The sequence below is a fragment of the Lactuca virosa genome, chromosome 5 (genome assembly GCF_052849685.1).
Source record: "Lactuca virosa cultivar CGN04683 chromosome 5, Lactuca_virosa_CGN04683_v6, whole genome shotgun sequence".
NCBI classification, from domain to species: domain Eukaryota; kingdom Viridiplantae; phylum Streptophyta; class Magnoliopsida; order Asterales; family Asteraceae; genus Lactuca; species Lactuca virosa.
In genome coordinates, this window is record NC_136430.1 from 192,287,939 (window position 1) to 192,303,577 (window position 15,639).

The following is a 15,639-nucleotide window of genomic DNA, read 5'->3' on the forward strand; positions in this document are numbered from 1 at the left end:
TGAGAATGGACACCCATTAAGTTTCCATTTTATAGGCAACAACCTTATACCCCCCTTATAGACCGGCTTCGTGAATGAGGCCTACTAACGGTAAAACGACTTGATCTTATACATATATATAATAATTAACCATTAATGTTATAAATAGTATAAGGGTTGAATTTTAACTTTTAAAACTCTAAGGGTTTGGAATTAAAGTTTATTAAAGTGTGTGAAACTTTACAAATTCCAAAACTTGAGGGCAAGTTTTGTAACTATTCAAAACTTTTCATTTCATAACTTATGAATTAAAGGTTCATAAAAATGAAGACTCTTCATTTTATGTAACTTATGTGTTTTAAGTGTGTGTTTAAAAGAAGTGACCTTTGGATATCCATAACTTGAGGACAAATTATGGACTCCATTAAAACACATAAATGATCAAGAATTAATCCTAAACAATTCAGCAAATAATTCCTATCATCTTCTAAATTCATAAGAACATGAACATGATCATCAAAGTTTCAAGAATTATATGAACACATACAAAGCATGAAATTTTGATATAAGCTATTGTAAATGGATTAGAACAACCATTACACCAACTAAAACAAGTTTTAAAACACCAAAACAGTTTAGGGTAATGTTTCTAGTCCATTTCCAGCAGCAAAAGTCGAAAATCTGCATTATGAGGCTCCTACTCGCCGAGTGCACGAACCTACTCGGCGAGTAGGATGAGTTTACACATGAGCTCGGCGAGTCCCCCCATGGACCTTGGATCTATGTTTGTCTAAGGTACATGCAAAATATTATTTTCAAGGTTTATAACCTATCTAGCATGGCATGGGGTACTTTTAAACATAAAAGGACTAGATGAATTACATACCTTTTGATGATTGTTGATTCCTTGGAGTTTGAGAGCCAAGCACCAATAATGTGAATGCCTCAAATGGAAATCACAAATCACCACAAACTTGGAAAATGTATGAGAGAGTATACTAACACTTAGAAATCGGCCACCACTATTACACACACACTAGGGTGTTTTTCATGCAACATAAGCTTGTTTATATAGTGTACATGGTTAGGGTGAAACCCTAATAACCCATGTCTTTCCCTCTTCCAAGGATACATGGGTTAAAAGCTCCATGGATCATCCATGGACTTCCACATAAGCTTAGCCCATTAACAAATGAGTATTAGCCCACACCATATAAATATAATAGCCCATGATTTAATTAGTCTTCCTTTTAATCACTAAATTAATTCATAATTAATTCAAGATTAAAACTAATTAAATAACATGACTTTATATTAATATATTATAACTTATAATATATTAATAAATCGTAAGTATACAATTCTCATAAATTTATCCATAAACAGTTTGGGTGAAGTGCAACCCAAATGGACCATGCCAGGTCGGGTCAAGTATATACCAAATAAGTTATGGACTTAGACACCTTATCCAACATCCACCACATACGCCAAATAAACCGCACACCCGTGTTGAATATAATGTTGAGTCGTGGCTGCCGAACAAAACCCAGAACCCAGCCTGTTTCCCTCACCACAAAAAACCAGTTCTCCCCTACTTGGGGTTCGAACTACCACATGCTGGCCCTCGCAGTCGATCATAGTACCGAAACGGCTCAGCCAATCCATACCCACTATAACACAGACATCTCCCATACGAATCGGAATCAAATCGATCGGAAAGGACACCCTGAAAATCTCTGGAATGCAACCCTAATAAACAAAATAAGCAGAAACCCCATGTTCATTGGCGATAGAAACGCGCAACGGACACTCCAACTCCCTCATGGGCAAAGCAAACTCCCTACTGAAAAACCGGGAAACAAAAGACCGACTCGTACCCGAGTCAAACAACACTAAAACAGGCAATGAGTTCACTAGGAACATACCTAGCAGAGGTACAACATATAATCATAAAACAATCATAATCAAAAGATAAGAGATAGAAACATACCAGTCACAATGTCTGGTGCTGTCCTGGCCTCCTCGACAGTGAGCTGGAAGGCGCGACCCCGAGCCCTCGGGGACTCCGCCCTACCCTAACTCCTGTTAGTGATCCTCAATGTAGTTGGCACAGAGGCTTGAGTTGGCTTGGCGTCGAGCAACGGACAATTGACCTTCATATTGTTGGGTTTTATGTACTATAACACTCCTGTGGTGCACATACAACCCTAATTGCTTTGGATCTAAGTTTTCTCTAGTTATACGTGCAACAAAATTTATCCAAAGCATGAAGCCTACAACTAGCATACAATTTGACATATGAATCATAAAAATAAGTTAGAAGATTACCTCTTGTTGTAGCTTGTTGAATTTAGCCTTTAAGAGCTTAGCACCTCAAAAGTGATGCCTCAAACAAGTCACAAACACCATGCACAAGTGGACAATAATGAGAGAGGTTATGGAGCACACAAAATCGTCCATCTCTTAGGATAATCCACCCTTGGTCCGATTTTTGGCTTTCGTGGGTTACATATATAGTGTAGAATTCCAAGAGTTATATGTAACCCTAATTCTTACACTTAGGCTTATGATCCATAAATTATTTGGACGAATAATTTATGGACTTTCACATAAGCTTAGCCCATTACAAATTAATCATGGATCATTAGCCCAAACCATATGTTTCACTGATTTACATAATCAACCCCTATTAATTTAATTAGTCTCTTTTGATCACTAAATTAATTCCATATTAATGCTTGATCAATACTGATTAAATAATATGATTTCTCAATTAATATATTATACTTATAATATATTAATAAATCACACCTCTTACTCAAATATCCATCCTATCAAATTGTTCTGATGAAGGCAACCCGAAATGGACCATGCTACTATTGGGTCAAGTACATACCAATTATATTTATGGGCTAAGACACCTAATCCAACATTCTCCCACTTGGATAAGTCTACTAACTATTATTGCAAGTACGACTCCAAAATCCGATTAGAAATCGTAGCTCTTAAAAGCCGTTGTTGAACTCTGATGCGTCCATTAGATAAGGGATCATATATTCCTTCATTCTAGATATCGTATGATCTGAGACATGGATTATAATAATTCTCTCTGTTCATGTGTTGTTTGCCTATTTCCGATTTATGACGACCGACTAATTGAACAAATCAAATCAGGCCAAGCGCTTAGGGTTGTCATCACTAAATCATCGAGGGGCCCACATATATCGCTTTTATCCCTCTTAGGGTAAAAGGAACAGATAAAGTTTGACTAGTATGCTTGCTCCATTTACTCATCAAATCACACACAATAATGCATTTTATAACACCAAGTTACCGGTGCGTTTTCACATCATCAGTGTGCAACCGACTTGTAAACTGCAACTCATATCTCTCCGTTTCAAGAATATAAGATATTATCGTCTCAAAATCACTCGTGATAAGATCCATGAAGTGATGCAGATGAGCGTGGGTTTAATCCAATACTCAAATCTTATTACAGGAGTACTCATGAATACTGCAACAAACTTGTGCTATGTCTAACACTTGGACAATCTACAGACGGATTCATGAAAGTCTTGTCTTAATACCTACTTCCAAAGTGTGATCGATTGTGGATGGCTTGAATAATCTTATTATTCGGGAAGTCAAAACATGTGAAGTGAAACACAAGAATAATCGAATCCAGTATGGTCTCAAAACTTTTGAATATAAATAAAACACCTTTTATTTAATCACCATATTGATTACACATTATTCATTGTATAATGTTTTGATTAATCAACTTAATACTTGAATTAAAACAATAGTTATCCCATGTTCCAAGCATGCACACTATGTTTGTATATGGTCCTTATTTAATGAAATAGATCAATTGAAAACATTTCAATGTTGCTCATTTCACAATTCCAAATCCGTATTACTTAGGATAAGAATACCTAGTTCTTGCCAGTATAAGAATGTGTTAGATTCTAAACTATCATGCAATGTATCTTTTGTATTGTCGAGGTACCAAAGTCACAGAGACTTTGCCAATGATATTACAAAGTATTCCACTGGAGATTGTTACAAGACAATTCCCCAGAATTGAAGTCTGACATTCAAAGTACATTTCTTTGAACATCCTTCTTGCATAAAAGTTTCTAACTTACACATAGATTCTTAATTTCCAACACCCAATATGAAACATTTCCATATTTGCCATATGAAAACTCATTATTAATAGAATCATGTCTATTCATTATAATGTCAATATGGTCTATCCATTACTATACTTCCAACTACATGCGATCAATCCTTAGCGAACCTTAGATTGTCCTTGACAGTTATTTAACCACTTCAGGCATATCTGGTTCTAGTCCTTATCCCCTCTTAATGCCCTAAGCATTTGGAAAATTAGAACACACGAATATTATAAAATATGCAATTGATCCTATATGTGAAGTATATGGGACACGATTCATAATGTCTTCCATAAAGACATGATACCTGACCAGTCTTTTGCTATAATTTTTCCATATATAGAATTTCCAATATTGAAATATTTCAACATGGTATTCATATATATCCATGACTAACTTTGATTAATACTTCAATCTAATCTTTTAGATTCGAAATAAAGTATAAGTATCCTCTCGCTTACTATATCGAAACGACTTTTCAACCTTTACAACTTTGCAAATTAGAATTTTGTTTCCTATAAATAGTATTGCTAACTCGCAACACTTATCATAATAATTATGCTGCCACTAGAATAAAAATTATTTTGTTACTAGCATAACTTTTATGCTCCCACTAACTTTAACATGTATCTAAAATCAGCTGGACTTTTAGAAATCAATACTTTACTGACTCTCTTACCAAAGTTCAGATTTCTGATATGAGATGCTTCCATAAGCCTTTATCTAAGCTCATACACCTTTTATTAGAAAGCTCATATGTGTGTCTAAACTATTTCAGAACCTACAACAATAAGTTCCGAATGTTCGGATTATTTATCATTTCTCACAATTCGAACTATGAAGAGGGATGACGTAATCATAATCGAATTTGAGAATGCAATTACCACAACTGCTATCTCCTTAAAATCTTCTTAGTGAAAGCGTTTCCTCACAATCATTTTCATGAAGTGGAGAGAAACTTTATGTCACTTAGATTTAATGGTGTATGTGTTCACATCCATGTGAATCTGTCATTTCCCACCATTATCATAAGACAAGGTCTATGACAAATTCAAACTCCTATGGACTGAACTTGTTCAATCTTAATTTCTTGCCACTTGGTAGCACAATGGACTACCATGTCTTCCAAGTTGTTGATCAATTCACCCATACTAATCAATGAACTTTCACTGATCAGGGTGCTTTACCTTATGCAATCAATTGAGAACTCACAGAATTCACATGCATAGTCGAATTTAACTAGAATGGCACAGAAGCAAGAATATGTCAACACGATAGGTTACAAACCTCAAGTCGTGTTCTAGTGATTAACAATAGGTTTTATTTTGATTAGTTCTTGAAACATTTCAAGATCTTTAAGACTCTCACCCACTTCTTGACATATAAGATTCTCTTGTCATGATACATTCCTTGACAAACAAATATTCAACAGTTAGTGTGGGTTCTTATCAAGACGAACACTTCATATAATTGGTCTTAGTTGGTCTTTGTCTGTCACACCCCCGAACCGGGACGACGGAAACGTCCGGGGGTGGGTGACTTCATCTTGTAATATCATAACAATTGAATATGAATGACACATAACAACCATCATCATCATACATTAATGATCTCCACATGCATTGTTTACATCATTGTGTTTGTTTACGAAATACATCCAAAATAACATAATGTATGATAATCCAAAAATACAACAAATATCCAAATTTCCTTAGCTGCCCACCTGCTTATTGAGTTCCTGAGAATACAAGTTGTTTTGAAAAGCGTCAACATAGAATGTTGGTGAGTTCATAAGCATGTTTGTAAGAAAACTTGGTAATAGTTTGTAAACTCCAGAAAATCAAAAAATTTCTTGTAAAAATAATTTGTAAGTCTTGTTTTAAATCATGTATAAATGCATGTGTATTCTTTGTTTATCTTGTTTGAAAATGTATAGAGAGTGATTCCCAGAAAATCCTGTATTTTCTTTTATACGAAAAATTGTGGTCTTAAACCCTAAGACTCGAGTGGTGAATTTAGATGCAAACTAGTCGACGCATAGTTTCGTACTTCGTAACGTGAGTAGAGTATATGAATTGCGTAAATTATAATATTTTATTCTCTATGTGAGTCGTTACCACCATACTAATATGACTAGAGCGTCTGTCTTGACGTTCTTCAGGCTTCGGATTCTAATGATAATTGTCACCCTAGACTGGCTTGTCTAGCTGTGGCGAGCAGCTCAGGCGTGGGGGTGTCAACGCTGTATAGATCTATACATAATATCCCGCTCTCCCTCTAGGAGACTTTGGTTATAACTACAGGACTTACTATGTACACTAGGTAGGTACGAGTGAAGGAGTGCCTCACAAGAGCCTTAATGGAATTTACGCAAATATTGAATTTCATTATTTACCGTTATAAATAATGTTACTAGTGTATATTTTCGACTACAAATTATCAGTGACAAAAAATAACTCATTTTTTACCATTGTTGTCAAAAATGGTCCAATTAAAATAAAATTGTCGCATAAGGCCCAATTTTACCGAAATTGTTATAAGAGGTCCATTTTTACTAAAATATTTATAAATGGCCCATGTTTACTAAAATGTCCATTTTCGGCCCATTTTTACTAAAATGTTCAAAAATGGCCCATGTTTACTAAAAAGTCCATTTTCGGCCCATTTTGACTAAAATGTTCAAAAATGGCCCATGTTTACTAAAAAGTCCATTTTCGTCCCATTTTTACTAAAATGTTCAAAAATGGCCCATGTTTACTAAAAAGTCCATTTTCGGCCCATTTTTACTAAAATATTCAAAAATGGCCCATGTTTACTAAAACGTCCATTTTCGGCCCATTTTTACTAAAATGTTCAAAAATGGCCCATGTTTACTAAAAAGCCCATTTTCGACCCGTTTTACCATAAAATCAAGAATAACCCAATTTTTTTAATTTTATTGCCAAAAACTGTCCCTCTTTACCGAAAATGACCAAAAATACCCCATTTTTCATTTTATGGTCAAATAGGGTGTGTTTTTACTTTTTCTTTAGTCTCATGGTGAGTTCTAAAACATTTTTAACATATCAACCATACATAAGAAGACAAGGTAACTTGTTTCCAACAACTTAAGACATGGATGAATCTCGAGTTTGTGGACCTTTAGAATGATATTATAACATTTCACACACATAACAAGTAACACATACACATGCAAGCAAATATACATAGATCTTTCACAAGACTAGACTTGTATCCTCCCCCAGAAAAAAGAAAACTCGAAAATAGGGGTATGAAGCTCACCTTGGGGCTTTTTCGGTTTTGAAGAGGAAGATGGAATAAGTTTTCGGCCTACATTGCCTCCTTGTGGAGATTTTCGAATTTGAGATGGTTCTAAGAAGTATGTTCACGAAAAAGAGAGAGTAAGTGAAAGATCTTTAACACAAAGTTAGAAAAAAGTAAGAGAGTTTGTCATATGCTTACCAAGGGATGAAACTTGAAAAAAATTCCTCTTGAAAACACACACACACACAACTCACGATTTTTAGAGAAGAAAGGAAGAGAGTTCTTTGAGTTTTTTTTTAGAGAAAGATGAGATAAATGTGTGAGTTTGAAATGAAGAGCGGAGAGGGTTTAAGGGGGGGGGGGGGGGGGTTGTTCGGCCAATGAGAGGGGATGGGAGGGGATAGTAGAGGCTGACTTTGGATAGGGTTGATGTGAAGGTCCTAGATGTTTGAGGGGTAATTGCATGTTACATGCCATGCAAAGGTGAAGTGTCACCCATATTAACCACCTTCCTTTCACCCTTTTTTTTCTTTCATTTTTTTGTTAGATGGGCTAATGATTAGTTATGGGGGGGAAAGGGAATTAGGCTTGGTTTTGATCCAAAGAAGGTTTCGGAACAATACTAGGTCCAAAAGAGAGGGATTCGGCCCAAGGAGATTAAATGGAAGAGTTTTCGGCCCAACGAAATTAAATAGAAAAGTTTTCGGCCCAAAAGGGGCCCAATAGTGGTTTTCGGTGTTGGAAGGCCCATTACAGGGTTTTCAGCCCAAATAATACCTAATGGAAGCATTTGGCCCACTATGGTCTAGGAAAGATGTTCACGGCCCAATAAGGCCCAAAAAGAGTCTTACAGCCCAAAACAATGCTAGTTAAAACTTTTCGGCCCATAAGGATCATGTTGAAGGGTTATTGGCCCATTAAGGCCTAATAGGAGTGTCTTGGTCCACTAAGAGGTTTGGACGAAGAAGGTTTGGATTAAGGACCAAAGTTGAGTGAACATAGCTTATCGGGTTAGATTTTGGGCTTACACGAGGACGTTTCGACTTGAATCACAAATTTGGATGTATAAACTTGTATAGCATTGAAGTTTGGCTTATACCAAAAGTAGGGTTACAAGATTACACAAAGAAATTATCTTGTACAAAGATAGAGATCCTAGCCCTAAATTGCTAGTTGTGACATTGTCTTATCCAACACATCACGACTTACCAATTTGAAATATCCAAGAGTTAGAAAACATTTCTACTCCACATTTCATGATGTGTTATAAACCTACTTAAGATATGTCACTCAAGTCACAATCTTGGAGCATGACTCTAAGACTTGGTTTTGGAACGAAGTATGATTCAACTTAATTGATTTAACCATTTCAATAATTCCCGATTCCTCTTCTTAGCCATGCAATTGCACAATGTGTCCTTAGAGGATCAATTGTGATATGGTTTTCATAATCATTAAGATGATCATAAAACACGATACTAAAGTACTCTCCTTTTACTTTCAGATTGGAGAAACTTTTATCTCTCTGCCTAATTCGATTCTTCCTATTTGTTCTGCTATACATTGAAACCTTTTGAATGTTTTAGAATTACACTTAAACTTGTAAGTATAACCATATTTACTAAAATTTTAGTAAATCATGACGAATAGTCTTATCGATCTATGTGGTGGACATTACCAGTGCACAACCAGTTGTACCCGATCCCCTAGTCCTTCACTTGACTCACATATTCATGTGAACTAGGAATTAGTCTTAATTTCCCAAAGACTACAGTCCTCATTCATCATACAATACAAGTTGCATGATTCCAAGTTTCTGTCCAATTGAAACTTGGTGATGAGAATCTTTCCTTATTTGGTAAATTTAGACACTGCCACAAACGAAAGAATCAAATCCATATTGCTAAAAATAGATACACACAAACATTGATTTTCACAAATGCCATTATAAGGAAATATAAAATAAGATAAAATCAAAATTTTCTTTATTTATAAAATTGCGAAAAAACTTGTCCTTACAATGAAATTACAAATGAAAACTATGTTACAACATATTTCTAAGCAGTCTATCATAACTCTTAAGTAGCAGCTCAAAAATCTGATCATCGAACCATGCGATCGAAATCCATCTCTTCGCGATCAGACTCAACTTACTTTTCCTTTAAGCTTCCTTTCTTTTCTTCGAGTCTTCAAAGCATCAAAATGTAATTACATTACATCATGTATTAAGAATCTCCAAATAGGAACTTAATAGAGTTAGATAATGGACTTACCCGAAGTAGAGTCAAACACTTTGACTTTTCCATCCTTGTGATCCTTCAGGTAAATAAGGCAGCGTCGCAACCAATTCCCCTTCTCTTAGCAGTAGTAACAACCAGGCTCTTTTGTAATGGCACACGGAACAATCTCAGACTTAGCCTTTCTCTTTACCATTTGGTCAAACGGTCTGGCCTTGGCCAATCCCTTTCTATTGGGAAGAGAAAGTTTTTCTAGACTTCCAATGTTTCCATTGTCAATGTCCATGGAAGTTTGGGAAGTAGATCGTCCAATCAAATTTGAATTATCAGTGCGCCAAATCATTTATCATTCAACAACAATTAGCAAATATGTAAGATCAATAAGGGTCATGTCGTGATCTGTCACATAGTAGTCTTTAACAAACTCACTATATGACTTAGGAAGTGATTGAAGAACCAAGTCAATAGCCAACTTCCTCGAGACAACGACACCTACCATTCCAAGCTTGTCAATGTCTGACTTCATCTCCAAGACGTTTACACACACAGACTTTCCAGCCTTAAGTTTGCTAGCCAATAGGGCTTGAGTGGCCTTAAAATTTTCAAGTCGACGAACATGTGGGTTAGGGAGAATTATTGGAACAGGTGGAGGAAGTGAAGTATGATTTCCATTTCCACGATCCAATCGTGGGACATCATCTTCATAAGGAAAGCTTTTTCCAAAAGATTAGGGAAGACCATAGTTGTCAAAACTAGACATCTATAGGGAGAAATTCAAGTTAGTTGATTTAATTCCTTAATATAAAACTCAAAATGAAATATTAAGGCTAGGACCCAACACAATAATTAACAATTCGAAAGAGGGATGCCGTAGTCCAATTGCAAATTATTTGAAGGTAGGTAAATGACGATTTACCGATTTCCACCATGAAAAACGAAAATGAATTTTAGGTTTTAAATGAATTGAAATTCGTTGATTCCTTGAGATTCATTGAACTTTTTCAATGGCATGTTTAATCTCGATTATGCCCTCTCAAGTTTGTGACTCGGATACCGAGGGTCACAAACAAGGTGTGAATAACCATGCAAATTATCTTTGTACTCTCGATGTCATTAATCACCTAATCAATGTGCCGGTTAACCACACACGCTCCATTGATCAATGATAATTTACGAGAAACCCATTGCCATCCTTCATTAGTCCATGTTAGTGTGCCAGTTAACCACACACGCTCCACTAACTGACCAATAAGGTGTGAATAACCATGCAAATTAGCTTGGTACTGTTGATGTCATTAATCACCTAATCAATGTGTCGGTTAACCACACACACTCCATTGATCAATGATAATTTACGAGAAACCCATTGCCATCCTTCATTAGTCCACGTTAGTGTTCCGGTTAACCACACACGCTCCACTAACTGACCAATAAGGTGCAATGTGCAATTTCATGGGTTAGCATAAAATTTACATTTTTCCTAAGTAACTAAGATTGGGAATTTATAAATGTTTAGTTACTTGTTATTTTCATTATACTTTTAGTGGGAGTTTGTGTCCTATCCTACCCGTTCGGCTAACGACCCTCCACCAATCAAGGAAGCGGTTGATGAGAGTGGACACCCATTCAGCTGCCATTTTATGGTCAGTTTCCTTATACCCCCTTTATAGATTTGTTTTGTGAATGAGGCCTACTAACGGTAAGACTGACCTTTTACTTACACTTATATAATATATTAAACTTTTAATTTTATATAGTATAAGGGTGTATTTTAACCATTTAAAATACATGGTGGTTTAATCTATTAATAAATTATACTCTTAATTTAATTAAAGTTAAACCATATGATTATGGATAAAATAATACTCTTTTAATTAAACATTTAATTAACTATTAATAAAGTCCATAAGGGTGTAATTTAACTATTCAAAAACATCAAGGTTCTAAACATAAAATGTTCAAAATTAAAACATTTAATTAATTTTTTAAAGTTATGAACCCAAGAGTTTTAGAATTCAATGTTTCATAAAAAGACTTTTCAAATTCCAAAACTTGGGGGCAAGTTTTGTAACTCTTGAAAACGTTTGGATTCCATAACTTTTGGAGTTAATGTTTAATGAAGATGATGAATGACACTTTTCATGTTCCATAACTTGAGGACAAGTTATGAAACTCTTCAAAACCTTTTTGAGTTCCAAACTTGATGATAAATTTTGTAACTCCTTAAGAAAAAGTTTTGAGTTCCAAAACTTGATGACAAGTTTTGTAACTCCTTAAAAAAACATTTAAATCAAATTTTAAAGTTATAAAATAACCATTTTTATCTTTTACCAATTTGATCATAATATAACTCTTGTAGTAAGATAATTTCAAATCAAATTAAACTAATAATTAGTTTATAATATAATCTAGTAATTATTTTATAATTTTACAATTTATATTTTAATTGGATGAGGATAATCACTACCATATCAGAAAAAACAGATTTTATGATACAAAACAGTTTGTGGTAATGATCCTAATCCAATTATGGCGAAAAAACACCCATGGCTCTGATACCACTGGTGAGTTTTATGTATTATAATACTCCTATGGTGCACATACAACCCTAATTTCTTTTGATCTAAGTTTTCTCTAGTCATACATGCAACAATAATTATCCAAAGAATGAAGCCTACAACTAGCATAGAATTTGACCTATCAATCATAAAAATAAGTTAGAAGATTACCTTTTGTTGTTGCTTGTTGAATTTGGCCTTTAAGATCTTAGCACCTCAAGTGTGATGCCTCAAACAAGTCACAAACACCGTGAACAAGTGGAGAATAATGAGAGAGGATACAGAGCACACAAAATCGTCCATCTCTTAGAATAATCCACCCTTGGTCCGATTTTTGGCTTTAGTGGGTTACATATATAGTGTAGAATTCCAAGAGTTATATGTAACCCTAATTCTTACACTTAGGCTTATGATCCATAACTTATTTGGACTAATAATTTATGGACTTTCACATAAGCTTATCCCATTACAAATTAATCATGGATCATTAGCCCAAACCATATGCTTCACTGATTTACATAATCAGTCCCCGTTAATTTAATTAGTCTTTTTTTATCACTAAATTAATTCCAAATTAATTCTTGATCAATACTGATTAAATAATATGGTTTCTCAATTAATATATTATACTTATAATATATTAATAAATCACAAATAACCTCTTACTCAAATATCCATCCTATCAAATTGTTCTGATGAAGGCAACCCGAAATGGACCATGCTAGTATCGGGTCCAGTACATACCAATTATAGTTATAGGCTTAGACACCTAATCCAACACACATGGACAACCTGATTACAATGATAGCAAATTCTCATACTCGGAACTGGGGCGGACTGGTGGCAGTCTCTTGCATAATGCCCCTCCTTGCCACATTTGTGGCACCCACTACTAGCTCGACATGCTCCAACATGAACCTTCCCGCACTTGCCACAAGTGCGGCCACGCTGACCCCCAGACCTAGAATCGGCGGCCATGAACCGCTTCGACGCTGGCTGCGACTGTGCCGGGGCCTCCCTTTGTTCCCTCAACTGCAACTCTATCTCAAGTTCATGCTGCCTAGCGGCCTCGTATAACTCCAACAAAGTATCACACCGTTGGGTAGAAATGAATTGTATGATGTCCATCTTGAGCATGCTCAGAAAACGAGTCATCTAAGCCTGATCTGAAGCAAACTCAGGGAAAAACATCACCCTCTCAGTAAACATCCGGGTGATCTCCGTCAGCGACTCCGACCTCTGCTTCAAATCCAGAAACTACTGAGCCAACCTCTCACGCTCAACCCGTGGTCTGTAACCTGTGCGAAACATCTGTCTAAACTGATCCTAAGATACTGCAACCCTCTTCTCATCTAAGTACGATCCCGTAACAATTCTCCACCAATCCTTTGCTCCAGGCCTCAAGAGGTTCAGAGCATACCTGTCCTTTTGGTCAGCAGGACATGAACACGTGAAGAAACATCCCTCTACATCAGATAGCCACCTCATAGCCATAATCAGGTCCTGAATTCCACCGAAAGTCAGGGGCTTCTTATTATCGAAATCCCGATACTGAAAAGCCCGACCTGACCCAGCGCCTGCAGCCACCATGGCTGCGGAGGCTGCAGCAGCACCGTCTCACCAATAGCTGCATAGCGATCATCAAATAACTCCATCACCGCGGTCTTGATAGACCTGAACATCTCTGGAATTTGACCCCGGACAACAGCAACCACCTCCTCATATATGATCTCCCTGACACGGTCCTCTGTTAATACTGGCCCATCCTGAGTGCCAGCTCCGTTTCCCGACCTGGATCCGGCCTCGAATCGTCTCGTAACCACCATACTGAAAATACACGAGGAAGATATCAAATAATCCACATATATAGCGGGGAACCAACTCCCAACGAAGCCCTAGGGGTTGTGACTTCCTTGGTACACATACGAGTCTTGTGCTTTCAGTAGTACGGGCCCATACTACCTTCCACACCTACCCGTGTTTGTCTCACGGATCTTTACTACACTTTAACAATACTCATATGCATAAATGAACGTGCATTCCTCATTCCTAGAGGAAACTAAACATCTTACGACTGGTCGGCTAACCTCGCACAACTCAACCATGAAACTTCCACCAACCCTGCAGTACTCGTGTATGCTAGCCATACATAACACTGGACCCTATAGACTTTCGAATATATGATCCTACCCTAAGCCCTTCATCAAACAAGAACATGAAATAAGGCCAAACCAAACATTCTCATGCTATATGATCTTAGTCATATATAACCGTGATGCATATACTAAGCAACTACAGTAATAATGTCATATCATAAAGAAAAGGCCCTAGCCTACCAGACATCCTATAATCAGGAAATTATATCATGCAATTTCTGCAGATCCCTAGCCTATCATTAGCATGTTGTTCTAAGATATCATAATATCAAGTAATAGCATGGTATTTTGGGGTCTACTTACTGTCTCCGGCTGATCGTACACATCGTATCCTCCTTTAGTATTTTGAAATCTGTTTGAAAATCTTTTCCTTAGTTTGAGACTGGATTCACACGAGTGTTCCTCCAATTCAGTTAAACCAAGTTTCTAATACCAATTTGTAACACTCATAAAATTTGTGAAAAATTTAAAAATTTAAAACATTCCAAAATCATCATTGCTTACAAATTGTTTCCAAAAAAATATTCATATTAGAGAAATCCCAAAATCATGAAACAAAAACATGAGGAGGTGCACGATCACGCCTTCGCCTTCCCGCAATCCTCAGTTGTACCTGAAACATAATCCAACAATTGTAAGACCAAAGTTTAGTGAGTTTGCCCCAAAATACCACTACAAACATAACAAACACAACATGCATAAATGAGCCTTCAGCATGACTGGTCCGCCTCGCATGGTCTATGTCATACCCCCAAACGTGACGGAGGAAACATTCGGGGGTGGAGGACGTCATGTATAGTATCACAACAATTGCATAATAGTAATCAAAGTACAACAACCATGCATTTGATAAAGTATAAGCTTTACATATGTGCTCAAACTATTGTATATTGACACCAATATATATATATATATATATATATATATATATATATATATATATATACATATATATATATATATATATATATATATATATATATATATATATATATGTATATACAAAAGTTAAGAGTCTCAATGCTCCATCTTCTCAAAAACTTTAGGGTGTACCTGATTACCGGTTTCCTGAGAATACAAGTTATTTGAGAAAAAGTGTCAACATTTAAGTTGGTGAGTTCATAAGTATTTTTATGAAAAATAAATACCATTCAAAGAGATGAAATCACATTCGTTTCCAGAAAATCTGATATTTTCTGTAAAATTTGAGTTGTAAGTTGTTTGTTTGTAAGAAATCGTATTTATCCAGGAAAATCCTATATTTTCC